The sequence below is a fragment of the Andrographis paniculata genome, unplaced genomic scaffold, assembly GCF_009805555.1.
Source record: "Andrographis paniculata isolate CXL003 unplaced genomic scaffold, ASM980555v1 Contig56END, whole genome shotgun sequence".
Lineage (NCBI taxonomy): Eukaryota > Viridiplantae > Streptophyta > Magnoliopsida > Lamiales > Acanthaceae > Andrographis > Andrographis paniculata.
The window spans coordinates 2,835,584-2,850,780 of record NW_026137591.1 but is presented as its reverse complement, the minus strand read 5'-3'; positions in this window follow the sequence as shown (position 1 = coordinate 2,850,780).

Below are 15,197 nucleotides of genomic sequence, written 5' to 3'. Positions count from 1 at the left end.
ACTGTAGTGACACCGGAAGTGATCCAGCCTTGCCTCCTTGCGTTGTGCTTGCCGGAGGGTCATTCTAGCACTTTTGGGGTTGTCCGTCGGTGCCTTGCCCTTACACGTTTCCTCGTCCCTCATCCATGAGAATTCATTGTGGACGGAGGGCTTTAAGACATCCATAATGTACTGGGAAAGTTCCAGCGAAGACCCGCGGAGTGCCGTTTGAATCTCCTTCCGGATCTGGTCATGTAAAATGCTGGCCGAAATCGTGACCATTCTTTCCACACTCTCCGGAGCCGTAGAGTACTCATCGTGTGTGATCTCTCCGGAAACATGTGGCGCTGAATTTTTGCCGACGAGTCCTTTTTATTTCGACATGGTGGTGCTGTCCGGAGATGGTAGTTTGCGATTCCTTAATTGCATGAAATGCGAGACTCGTCGGAGTCCCACTGCACATGGCAATTTTTTACCGTTGAAATTCGTCGATGACAGCCCAATGGATTAGGCCAGTCAAGATCGACGTGAATTGGGTTCCCCGGTCTCCTCAAAAAATTATCCGGGCTAATCTTGTAGTGGGATATTGGCAATACCTCCGAATAAAACTATTTATAGAACGATGGTCCGATGATGGATCGAATATAGTGCGGAGCGGATTTAAAAATATTGCAATATGAGAAACAAAGTAGATGAAGAGCAAATTAAATGTACAGTAGAAAGCTCAATTGAAAAATATGAATGAAAATTGCTTAGGTCTAAAAAACAAAACATAAATTTAATCTAATAAGCATGAATAAAATGAAAGTAAAAGAAACAGAATAAGAAATTATTTTGGGTGTCTTTATTTCTTCCTCTCATCCTAGGTGATATATATATTAATATATGAATTAAAATAATTTTCACTTCATCCACTCTATTATTTCATTGTCCATAATTCGATCACCTTTCCTTTTCAACTTTTCACTTGTTTAAGAAACTTTGACTCATTTCCTTAATATCTTCATCATCCATATTAAGCTTGCTTTTATCCGGACATAAATTTGGGCTGGATTTGGGTCGGCCCATCTACTCCTCCGAGTTGGGCCACTAGTCACCTCCGGAGGCTCGAAAATATTTGGGAGTAACAACAATATATAGTATTTTTGTTGTACACCAAAATAATTTTCATATTTCGATATATATTGATAATGTCGAACTACATTATGATACTATATCGAAAAAGTTCAATACAATATCATACTGTACTGAAATTTTTAGTATGCCGAAAGTTTGAAATTTTTGGTATTTTTCAAGTATAATAAGCATGATATTTTAAAAATTCGATATTTTTTTATCTCTAATTAAAAATAAATTATTGTAATAATTATGGGTAAAAAATGTTGATATGTTCATCTAGAAAAAAAACTTCCAAATAGGTTTCACAATTAGTTAATTTTATGAAAAAATACAATATAACACACATTTTCATAATATAATATATATTTTAGACACTCATTATTTTAAATATTAATAATTCAATATAAAAATATTATTATTTATTTTATTGACACACTTTCATAAATCTAATAAAAAAATACTTGGAACTAAAAAAAATAAACAAATACACCCTAAATAGATTAATTAATTAGTTGAAATTTAATTGTTATTAAATTTATTAATTTTTGTCTTTTATAGAAAGTGATAATTGGACGTGACAATAAAAAGAAAAATTGAAATAATTGGACGAGGAATATATATTTTATTTGAAAAATTAATGTATTTTATATTTGACAATCAACTTCGATTTCAGACGGAGGCCTTCCTCTAGTGCCCCGCCCGGCTCTGGCCATATGTTCCGAACAACACTCGGGCAAACAAAAATTTCTTCCGATCCTTTTCCATTCAATACTAACGTAGACAGCTAAAATTTCTCTACTTTTTTTTTTTTTTTTTTTTTGTCGATAATCTTTAACTTATAATGGGTTTGGATTTTGAGTTGGGATTTGAATAATAAAAATTTTGAATTTGAATAGTCGTATGATGTGATATAAATAGGTGTTGATGTGATGTTTTGAAAAATTAATTTTTAGTATAATATAAAAAATGAAAAATAAATGTTTGATTCGATGTTTTTGGGGGAAAAAAATAGGATGAATAGTAGAAATCTAATCAAATCCCCAAGACAAACACACCAAAATGATTACGATTTTGGTTTAAGGGTTTGGGTTAGATAAAAACGTTCAAGCCGAATTTAGTGGATCGAACTAAAGTGTGAGCTATTTTATTTATTATCGAGAAACGGTTGGATTAAGCCACGGATTGTTAAGAGGGAATGTACCGTACCGCCCAAATCAAGCTTGATTGTCAGCCGTATTTTACTTCAAGTTAGCCCGAATTTGCAGCCACAAAATCTGCTAAATGTTTCTATTATAATTAATAGTAATTATTCTTCCATATATAATTGTCAATTGCAGTTGTATATATACTTGTTTATGTAAATAATATAAAATACACTTTTCGGCTTATTTGGAGCAAAAACATATGGTTGACAATCAGGCTCAATTTGGACATTAGAATATTCCCTCTGACTCAAATTTCTGATGGGAGCCGTACAATATTTTGTGAAAATCAACATATTCAAAAAATTTATAGAGTATTATTTAATTAAAAAATTTATAATTACGATTTTTTTATGTTTTAATAATTATGTTTAGATTATCAAAAATAGTTTTTATTTTTTTTATAATAGTGGCCTGTATTAATTTACCATTGATATAATAATTTTTTTTAAAATAAATCAAATATAAAGAATTTAACATATACAAATTTAAACAATACTGTTTCAATTTTTATTTTACCTAATAAAAAATAATTGTATTAAAAATCTATTACAAATATTATATAAAATAAATAAAATTAATTAATTATCTATTTTAATATCCTCTGTAAATTTTCTTCAAAGTCCAGTGAAATTAATCAATTAATTAAAGCAGCCGTATCGTGGTGGTACAGACTATAACGAAGTGGTCAAGTCAAACCAAAACATTAAACCTATACAATAGGGCATAATTAATTAAGCATCAACACTCCTGGGCACTACTAGCCACGTAGCCTATCGTCATGTCGACACGTGTTACACACATTTGCAACTAAACATATACTGATAATGAGTGGTTTGTAATTTTGTCCTATTATTTTCAAGTTGTATTGCTCCCATAATCGAATATTTAATGAATTTTATCTTTGGTTTGTATTTTATTTGTTTTATAGATTTATAATATTTTGAAAAAATAATATATTTTATCTTTCATCTAAAATATATTTTTAAAAATTAATCACGTTGCTATAAGATTTTTATTTGTTTGTGTTGGATTTTTTATTCACATGGATCCAACCCATATAGACATAAATACGCTCATTTTTGCAGTTCAAACACACCTTGGCCAAACCTATGACACAACCCACAATATACTTACCTGGTCCACGACCCACCGCCCTACCCAGGCCCTGACCTGCGACCCATGTTTATAACCCGCGTCCTTCTAACCTACTATATAAGAGCAGGAGGCAGGGGCCGTTCTCATAATCTCACTCTCATATCTTCTCTCTAAAACTTCTACTCTCTAGCCTCTCCTCTCCTCTCCCCTATCTCTTGCACCACTTTCCAACGACAATTTCTGGCGGTTCTTCGACGGTTGCCTTTCTCCTGCTTTGTGGAGTTCCTTGGCATGGTGATTTCCCCCTGTGTTGTTGATTTGAGCCGCAAGGGGCTCTCTCAACGTGAAGGCTTCTGTTTTGCCTTGTTTCTTTGTTTATGGGGGGTTATTTTCTTTGTGTCGTAGGCCGGTGTGTTTGTGTTCGTCGCGTTTTGGGTGTGTTTTTGTGTAGATTTGTGTTTCCGAGTTGGTTTGAGGCTGAGCCTTTCAAAAACCAAAACTAGTGCAATATTTTTACTCGATTTCGTTAATAAAAGTTTAGATCCTTTGTTATTTTTAATAACAAGTGGTATCAGAGTTTTTTTGGTGTATTTTGCTTTCGAAATCGAGTTTGTCTTTTTTTTTGAGGTTTTTCGGTTGAAAATATTTAGATCTACAAAAGGATCTGTTTGAATCGAACTATTTTAAGTGTTTCGATTATTGTCCTTGTAGATCTATCTAATATTGGTTGTAAATCGTTAGATTTATCAATGATCTGGTTGAATCGAACCGTTTTTAAAGTGTTTCGATTCTTTTCTTTATAGATCTGCTTAAAACCGGCCGAAATCTCACTCGATCCATGCTCTCTACCCTCGGTCGAGTGCGATTTGTATTAATCGTGACTTAATCGCTACAAATCTGTGTAGTTTGGTTAAGTTTGAGTCTATATTTGGTTAGTTTATTACAAAATCATTTTATTTTTGATAAAAAAAATTTGTTTTCAAACTTTCATTAAATAATAAGTGTAAATCGGGTTAAGTTGTCTCTATTTTTGTAAAATTTTGTTAAAGATCCTTGTGGATCTATAATTGGGAAGTCAAAATCTAAAAGATTTTTTAAATTTTAAAAAGTTTGGTAAATATTTTTTGAAGATCTTTATATTTTCAAACCAAATCTTGTTTGAAATCTTCAAAATCTTTAAGCCTTGTTTGTTTGTGTTCGTTTTTTGAGTCGGCAGTGTGTAATATTCGATCTGTTTCGGGGATTCTAACAATTTGTTAGAATAGAAACATATTTGTGTTTGTTTTATGTTTTTTCTGAATTTTAGTTTTTGGCTAACCCCTATTTTCTACAAAAGAGAATAGGTCTGTGTTTGTGAGATTCCCGTTGTCTTGTAGGAATATAATTTTTGTTGCTGTGCTACGAGGGTAACCCCTAAACTCACTTTTTTACTGCTTTGTGTTTGTTTTAATTTCTGCATTTAATTTTTGCGCCTGAAAATAAATTGTAAAGGCTATTGTGAAACCAATGTAACTAAACTCCGATCCTTATTTTGTGAGTGATTCTCGAGTACCTCGGTTGAATAGTCACGAGTGTATGTTGTAATAGTTAGGTTATATTTTTGATTGTCTAAATTGTTTGCTGCTGATTATTTGCGATAATTTGTGATTGTTTGTTTTTCCTGTGATTATCTTGCAAAACAATCTGATTTTTGTGTGAAAATTAAATAAATAATTTTCTGAAATTTTTTGTAGAATCAGAACTTGGTCATTTTTTTTAAAAATTAAAATTTTTTTTTATTAAAAAGAAAAATGTCTGGTAGCTCTAGTTTTAATATACTGCCTTTTTATGGAAAAATAGATTTTGCAATTTGGAAACAAAAAATGAGAAGCATTTTAGTCACTCAAAGAATAATAAGAGCAATTGAGCCGGATCATGTAGCTCAAGTTCCTTTAGAGAGGAGAGCTGAGTTAGATAAAATGACTCACTCTATTATAATACTCAATTTAGCAGATTATGTAATTAAGAAAGTAGGAAAACAAGAATCTGCTTTGGAATTATGGAATAAATTGGATGAACTATACACTCAAACTTCACTTCCTAGTAGGTTATATTTGTTTGGAAAAAATTTTTAGTTTTAAACTTGATTCGTCAAAATCAATTGATGAAAATCTGGACAGTTTTTCAAAATTAATACAAGATATAAAACTTACTGGTGATAAAAATATTGATGATTATAGTGCTATAGTGTTGTTAAATGCAATTCCTAATTCATACATAGATGTGAAATCTGCTATTAAATATGACCGTGATTATGTAACATTAGATGTAGTTATTAATGGGTTAAAATCTAAAAAGTTAGATCTACAAATTCATAAGTCCAATAAGGGTGAAGTCATGTATACTATAGGTAGGTCTCCTTTTAGATCAAATAAAAAGGGTAATTCTGGAAATAATAATAATAGTAATAAAAACCAGAATAATAGAAATAAATATAGATCTAAAAGTAGATGAATTAATAGGTCTAGAACTCCAAATAAAGGGGGTAAAAGATGTTATAATTGTGGTGATCCTAACCATTTTATACGTGAGTGCCCTAAAAGGAAGCTTAATAACGTTACAAACAGTAATAATAATGGTAGCCAACAACATGCTAGTGAGTTAGCCAATATGACATTACTTGATCAAAATTGTGGTGATGTGTTTACTGTTACTATCCATTGCTTGAATGTGAACAATGTATGTATGAATAAATGGCTTATTGATTCTGGATGCACTTACCATATGACTCCATTAAAATCAATTTTTTGTGAATACAAAACTTTAGAAAATTGCACTGTTTCCATGGCTGATAATAGTGGTTTTAATGTGCTTGGAATTGGTAGTGTAAATTTGAAATTTAACACTGGTTTTGTGCTAAAATTAAATAATGTGAGGCATGTACTTGATTTATCAAACAATCTGCTATCTTGTGCTGCTTTATTAGATTTAGAATTAGAGGGTAAATGGGGAAATGATTGTATGAAAATTACTAAGGGATCTTTAGTTGTGTTTAAAGCTGTAAAACGTAATAATCTATACGTTACTTGTGCTGAACCAATTAATATGCCTGTAAATACAATAAATTATGTTAAGGAGAATAGTGATTGTGGCATAAAAGATTAGGACACTTAAGTAATAAGAGATTAGAAATTTTACATAAAAATGGATCCTTAGGAAATGTAAAATTTAATCCAGTGTCCTTTTGTGATAATTGTGTGTATGGTAAACACCATATGGTCCAATTTCCTCATCCCCCTGGTGAAAAACGTGATTTATCTAAATTTGTGTTGGATCATTTACATGCTAATGTGTGGGGCCCAACTAGTGAGCCCACACATGGTGGGTCTAGATATTTTTTATCCATTATTGATGATTTTTCAAGAAAAACCTAGGTATTTCTTATGAAGAATAAATCTGATGCGTTTGATGTTTTCAAAAATTGGAAAATTAAAATTGAAAATCAAACAACAAAGAAAATTAAATATGTTGGAACTGATAATGGTTTAGAATTTTGCAACTTCTGGTTTGATGTTTTTTTTTCAAGAAAATGGTATAAATAGACATAGGGCTGTCCCCTATACACCCCAGCAGAATTGGGTGGCTGAAAGGATGAACCGGAGTCTCTTGGAGAGAGTTCAAAGCCTTTTGGCTTCATCCGATTTGTCTAAAAAATTTTGGGGGGAAACTGTTGTGACAACAACTTCTATAGTCAATAGATCACCCTCTATTCCTTTGAATGACGATTGTCCTGAATTTAAGTGGACTGGTAGGAAAATTGATTTTTCAAATATTCGGGTGTTTGGGTTTTCTGCTTTTATACTTGTTAATAATGACAAATTAGACCCTAGAGCTGAAAAATGTGTTTTTTTGGGTTATCCGGAAAAAGTTAAGGGTTATAGATTATGCTTAAGGATTAGACCTGGTTTTTTAAAACTGTTAGTATTAGAGATGTTGTTTTCAATGAAAATAAAATGCCTTGTTTAAATATTAAAAAATCTGTTTTGGATAAATCTGAAATTGATGTTGAAAATTTAGACTCTCGTAATACTCCAAATGAGGTGGAGTATAATATTGTTAGTACAGGTGAGGTAGAAAATTTAGAAAATGATGCTGAAATTCGTGTAGAATCTGCTGAGAGAGAGGAAACTGTTATTGAAAATGATAATAACATTTCTGAAAATCAAAATGAATCTGATTTTGATAATATTAGTCAAAATGAATCTGATTTTGTTAATAATAATCAAAATAAGTTAGAAAATTACCAATTGACTAGAGATAGGGGTAGAAGAATCCCTAGATTGCCTACTAGGCTTGGTGATTTTGATTTGTCTTCTTTGGCTTTTAGTGTATTGAGAATTTAGATGGTAATGAACCTAAGACATTTAGGAAGACCATAAATTCTGATAATAAAAATCAGTGGTTAAAAGCAATGAAAGATTATATGATAATAAAACTTGGTGTTTGGTTCCTAAACCTCCTAATTGTTCTCTTGTTGATTGTAAATGGATTTATAAAGTTAAACGAGAAGATAATGGAATTAGGTTTAAAGCTAGATTAGTAGCTAAGGGTTTTACCCAAAAGGAAGGAATAGATTATAATGAAATTTTTGTCCCTGTTGTCAAATTTACCACTGTTAGAGTCATGTTAGCTCTAGTTGCATTTTATGATTGGGAGCTAAAACAATTGGATGTTAAAACAGCTTTTTTGCATGGTGAATTAAATGAGAAGATTTATATGAAACAACCTAAAAGTTTTGTTGATAAAAACAAAATGAATCATGTTTGTTTGTTAAATAACTCTTTATATGGTTTAAAACAGTCACCTAGGCAATGGAATATCAAATTTGATAATTGTATGAAAAATTTTGATTTTATTAAAAGCAAATTTGATTATTGTTTGTATTTTAAGACTATTAAAAACCAACCTATTTTTCTTCTCATTTATGTGGATGATATGTTGATTATTAGTCCATGTTTAAAACTTATTGATCATGTGACTAAATGTTTGTGTGATAATTTTGACATGAAACTGTTGGGTGATGCCAAAGTGATTTAAGGAATGTGTATCACTAGGGATAGAAAAAATTCAAGACTATTTTTAAATCAGTCTACTTATATTTTGAAAATTCTTAAGAAGTTTTCTATGAGTGATGCTAAATCTGTTTCTGTTTCTATGGCTTCTAATTTGTGTTAAGTAGAGATCAATGTCCCAAATCAGAATCTGATTTTGAATATATGAAACATGTGCCATATTCTAATGCAATAGGTTCCATAATGTACTTAATGGTTAGCACTAGACCAGATTTACCTTATGCTATTAGTTGTTTAAGTAGGTATATGTCGAACCCTGGTTTAAAACATTGACATGCATTGAAATGAGTTTTTAGATACTTAGTTGGTACAATAAATGTTGGTCTTGTGTTTGGAAAATATACTGAAAATGTTAAATTAGAGGGTTTGTGGGATTCAAATTATGCAAATGATAGAGATAGTAGGAAAAGTACAACTTCTTATGCGTTTACTTTGTGTGGAACTTGGATAAGTTGAAAATCTCAATTGCAACATATTGTAGCACTATCCACTACAGAATCTGAATATGTTGCAATAACTGAAGCTTTAAAAAAAGCATTATGGTTAAAAATATTAATCAGTGAATTAGGTTATTCACAACATATTGTTACTATTTTTTCGGATAGTCAGTCAGGAATTCAGTTATGCAAAAATTCTGTATTTCATGATAGAACCAAACATATTGACGTGCATTTTCATTTTATAAGTGATATTGTATCTAAAGGAATTTTAAAAATTAGAAAAAATTCATTCTGAGTATAACCCATCGGATATGGGAACTAAAGCTTTACTTGCAAATAAATTTGTATTTTGTATGAAATATATACATTGTGATACCCTTGATTAGCCTTGTACTACTTAGAGTAGTAGGTAGACTAAGTTAATGTTTTCTTTTTTTTAAAAAAAAGTTATGTCTTTTCTTTTATGCAGGTAAATATATGGGCGATGATGTACCCCAGCCACTCAGACAAAAAATCAGGTGGAGGATTTGTTAGATTTTTTGTCCACATGGATCCACCCCATTTAGATACAAATGAACTCATTTTTGCAGCCCAAACACACCTGGGCTAAACCTATGACACAACCCACAATATACTTACGTAGGCCGCGACCCGCCGCCCTACCCAGCCCTGACCCCCAACCCATGTTTATGACCCGCGTCCTTTTAACCTACTATATAAGAGCAGGAGGCAGGGCGCCATTCTCATAATCTCACTCTCATATCTTCTCTCTAAAACTTCTACTCTCTAGCCTCTCCTCTCATCTCATCTCTCTCTCGCACCACTTTTCGGCGATGATTTCCGGAGGTTCTTTGACGGTTGCCTTCCTCATGCTCTGTGGAGTTTCTTGGCATGGTGATTTTCCCCTGTGTTGTTGATTTGAGCCGTAAGGGGCTCTGTCAACGTGAAGGCTTCTGTTTTGCCTTGTTTCTTTGTTTGTGGGGGTATTTTCTTTGTGTCGTAGGTAAGAGGCCGGTGTGTTTGTGTTCGTCGCGTTTTTGGGTGTGTTTTTGTGTAGATTTGTGTTTCCGAGTTGGTTTGGGACTGAGCCTTTCAAAAACCAAAACTAGTGCAATATTTTTACTCGATTTCGTTAATAAAAGTTTAGATCCTTTATTATTTTTTAGAAAAGTTTGTATCATAAATCCGCAGATAGATCAGACGACACGTCAACTACCTGGAAGTCTGCAGCTGCTTGCAGGACTGTAACATGTCTCAGGTTCTTTCTTCAAGTTTTGATGTGTTGGATGTTGTAAACATAAGAAGAGGATCAAGATGAGACAAAGTTTGTATCTTAGACACACTGCAACAAAAGACAAAATGAGATTTTCCCCAAGAGTTGCATGCAAATTGAAGTCAAAGATGGAAGGAGAATAAAGTCCCTCACCTCCATTCCCAAAGAGGTATTCTTGACTTTCATCTCTTCCTAGGTCATTAATGAGGAATTGGACATGTCATTTCGTCCCCTGCCCTAATATATTTCTTAAGAACATGTCATTTCCTATGATCATTTGCGGGTCTTTGGATGTAAAGCATTTGTGCACATCCCCAAAGATGAAAGGTCTAAGTTGGACATGAAGACTCGACAATGTGTATTTATCAGATATGGACAAGATGATTTTGGCTATAGATTTTATGATCCAGTGAGAAATAAACTTATTAGAAGTCAAGATGTTGTGTTTGTTGAAGACCAGACGATAAAGAACATTGAGAAAATGAATAAATCAGCTCCTACAAATAATCACATTCCAATGGAAGCTCACGAGGAGAGTCACGAGGAGAATCAGGATCAGCCTAATTTTGGTAGTAATGATGTCCCTTCTGAGGAGCTAGAGGATATAGACACACTACCGCCAGAGGTTCTGAAACCAGCTCAGGAACCACTTAAAAGAAGCATCAGAGCTCATGTACCTTCTAAGTTGTATAATCCAGATCAATATGTGCTTTTGACTGATTCTGGAGAACCAGAGTGCTACGAAGAAGCAATACAAAGCTCACAGAAAAAAAAATAGTGGTTGGAGGCTATGCAAGAAGAGATGAAGTCTTTGGTGAGAATGACACTTATGAACTAATAAAGCTTCCTAAAGGCAAGAATACTTTGAAAAATAAATGGGTGTATAAAGTGAAGCAAGAAGAGCACACTTCATGACCACGATTCAAACCCAGACTAGTTGTGAAGGGCTTCAATCAGAAAAAAGGGACTGATTTCGATGAAATACTCTCTTCAGTTGTTAAGATGTCTTTTATTCACTTTGTGCTTGGCTTAGCAGCTAGTAATGATTTGAAGATTGAGAAGATGTATGTAAAAACAGCTTTTCTTCGTGGTGAACTCGATAAAGAAATCTACATGGTGCAACATGAAGGTTTTGAAGGAAAGAGGAAAAAAAACTATGTGTGTAAGCTAAAGAAAAGCCTTTATGGTTTGAAGCAAGCACCTAGATTGTGGTATAAAAAAATTGAGTTGGTTATGGGGGAGCAAGGCTATCGTAAGACTAATTATGATCATTGTGTGTTTGTGTAGAGATTCTCGGATGATGATATTCTTATATTGCTACTTTATGTTAATGATATTCTAATTGTTGGTAAAAATACTTCAAGAATTGAAAGATTGAATAAAGAGTTGACCAAATCCTTTGCTATGAAGGATTTGGGACCAGTCAAGAAAATTTTGCGCATCAACATCTCCCAAGATAGAGCAAACAGAAGACTACAGTTATCTCAAGAATCGTACATTGAGGAATTCTTGAGAGGTTCAATTTGAGCAAAGTTAAAGTGGTTAGTTCTCCTCTTGCTACTCACCATAAGCTTGGTGCTCACCATAGTCCTTCCACTGATGAAAATAAAGAAATGATGAAAAGACTTCCTTATGCTTCAGTTGTTGGAAGTTTGATGTTTGCGATGGTATGCACGAGGCTAGATATAGCTTATGCAGTTGACTTTGTCAGTCACTACATGTCTAATCCAGGAAGTGAGCATTGGAATGCAGTGAAGTGGATATTGAGATATCTACGTGGCAGTTCCAATTCAAGGCTTACATTTGGTGATGGACAACCTCCGTTAGGAAATCCATCTCAGGATACCTGATAACCTTTTCTAGTAGTGCTGTATCTTGGCAATCAAAGTAGCAAAAATGTGTTGTGCTCTCTACAACTGAAGCAAAGTATATCGTAGCGACTGAGGCTTGTAAAGAGTTTTTGCGGATGAAGAAATTTATGGAGGAGCTTGGGTTTAAGCAAGAAAGGTACGCAGTACTTTGTGATAATCAAAGCGCTATGCATTTGGGAAAGAATTCTACTTTTCACGGTAGATCAAAACATATTGATGTGCGTTGTCATTGAATAAGAGATGTTATCAGTGATAAATTGATTGAACTTGGAAAGGTTCATATAGATGATAAGGGTGCAGACATGATAACGAAAGCTTTACCAAAGGAGAAGCTTGAGACTTGTAGATTGATCGCCGGGATGGCGAATCTCTCTACATAGTCGTTCATAATTGAGGATTGCTCCACATAGTCGGAAAATGGGGAAAATTTTTGACTTATTTTTCCTTAATGTGAAATGGTATTTTGGTAAATTCACATATGGATAATCAACCTAGGTATAAATTTAATATTGAGTGGATTAGGATTTGAGAGTGATTAAAAGAGTTGCAGCCGCCACCTTACTCATCCTGTGCCCAGTCTCTGTAAAACGACGATGTACGAATATCCAACCGTCAGATATTCCCCAAATTCCTGAAGAAGGTTTATCACTCATATTTCTACATTCGGAATGGTGGAGATCAGAATCGGAACATCACAGATTCTGATATAGACACGAACAAGAGCTCTTTTCCTTCCCGGATTCCGTCTGACCAGTTTCAGTGTTGATATTGAAGTGGAAGATCTAAGCGTTGGATCAGGATGAAATTTGAGTATGTTTTTAGGGACATCGTGGAGTAAATTATAAACGGTGGAGATCTTGATCAGACTTTTGGATTATTGAGTTTTTTGGTCTGAACGGAAGGGTACTGTTTGTGAATTTTCTATTTCAGTTATATATTCGTTGACAAGATTGGTGTTATATCTTGTGAGTTGGAACTTGGGTTGATTTTTTTGTTGAACGATTTGTACCCCTTTTTTATTATAGTGGAGATTTTTTGGACTTCAGTCCTATGGTTTTTACTCCTCATATCGAGGAGGTTTTCTATGTAAAATTGCTCATGTCCTTGTTGATTGGTTGCATTACCTTTTTTGCCGTGATTATTCTATTGTTATTGTTTCCTACTAGATTCACACAAGGGGGATAATACATATTTTACGAGCATTTGTTCCATCACAAATGCTATTATTGCTAATCCAAAATGTGAAAGATAAACAAGAGGTAAATCCAAAATTTTTTGTGAAGGTGGCGGACTGAATTAGTTTACTTCGAAGATTGAGCCAAGGAAGGTAAAAAAAGCTCTGGGTGATGAATATTCAACAATCAATTGAAAAAAAAATCTTTGCAATTTGAGAAGAGTCACGTCTAGAGGTTATTCAAACTGCAATAGATAACCCAAATAGAGAAGATAGGGAATCATCTCATTTCTTTCTAACTTTGGCCGATTTTAAGTGTTGATTCAAGCGTTTTGGCTTGATTGTTTCCCAGCGTAGCAAAATATAGGAGCTAAAGATGAAATTAAAAGGGCAACTAGATTAAGATCAACGTTGAAGCTAAATTTGAAAGGTTGAGAAGAGAGTTTGAGTGTTGGAAAATGGACTGAGAATAGGATTGGTGCAAATGATAAAAATGTTCGTGGGATGGAGCAATCTAGGGTGAAGTATTTTTTAGCCATACAGAATTGAAAAAAACCCAAGATGCTTCAATGGAGTGGATACATCTACATATAGAAATAGCCCTAAGATGATGGTAGAAATGGAAGGAAGAAAAGCTGATCCTTGGGGGAAGCGAAGATGTTGAAACGAATATGCAAACTACTAAAATCGCATAGTGTACATGTGATGGTAGTTTGAACCAGGAACAAACAACACATGATGTAGAAGATGTCACTTACTCTACTATTCACAATGATGAAAAACATTCATACTCAAGCACCATGTATGCTTAGAAGGAATGAAAACTTTAAATCAAGTCCGGCTCATATCATTTTCCTGAATTTACATGATGCAACTTATAAGAAGTGTTTTAGTAGTGAATCTAGTGAATCTATGGAATCTCAAGATCTTTTTAAGAGAATTAGAAGAATTGAAAACTCCCTTGTATCCATGATTGACATATTGGCTGATTAAGAACTAATTCTAGATGCTCGTCTTGACAAAGCTGAATATAGAGAGTTCGGTTTTTATTGTGTCAGAAGAAAAAAGAGCATCGTTTAGTCCCCATCATGATGACTAAGAAATTTTTGTTTTGATGTTTCCCATATGGGAGTAGTGGTGGTTGATCTTAGTTGTTTTGATTTATATTTGTTGTTTTTTTTGTTGCTTACCAAGGAGTTTGGCAAATCATGAATGCTTGCTTATGGTATGTAGTGTTGATGTGATCGTCCTTCCTGAGGTTCATAAACATCAACCAGAAAGGGAAAGATTGTTGAAAGTGGACTATATTTGTGCTTAGGTTTTGGTTGATGTTTTCTACATATGGGATGATCAACGTGTAGACATAAGTAGACAACTGCGACCAATTTAACCTGAGTCCAATCAAATCATGAGATCTATATTGAAGCAGCCAAAATTGATCAATTGTATGAAAAACTTGAAGACCCAAATTGATGGGTGATGAAGAATTTTGCTGGTCCCCATCTTGCGGAATGTAAAACCAATTACTTCTAATAAAATTTGAGTGAGTGTGAGGATGTAGAGTTAGTTAGATTGAGAAAAATCTCGAACAAAAATTGTAGAAGGTTGTTGAACAGAGAAGAGAGTGATGGGTTGCACAAGTAGTATGCGTTAAGGGATGATCTAGTAAATATCGGGTGAGAAATGTGTTAGGATTTCTAAGGGCTTGGGTCAACTGTTTTGTAAGCTTGATTCCTTCGTATTTGAGTTTGATTGAGCTTGGGTTGGTATTGTCAGACGTAGGTTCTTAATGACCGAACTTGGTTAACAAGTTTAGTGTGATTCATTTATTTGTTTATAGTGTGCATGTGCTATTCGAGTCCTCCATGAACAACATAACTCTATTTGGGCAATTCTGATCTATTTGTCGAAATCCGGAGTTGTTTATTTA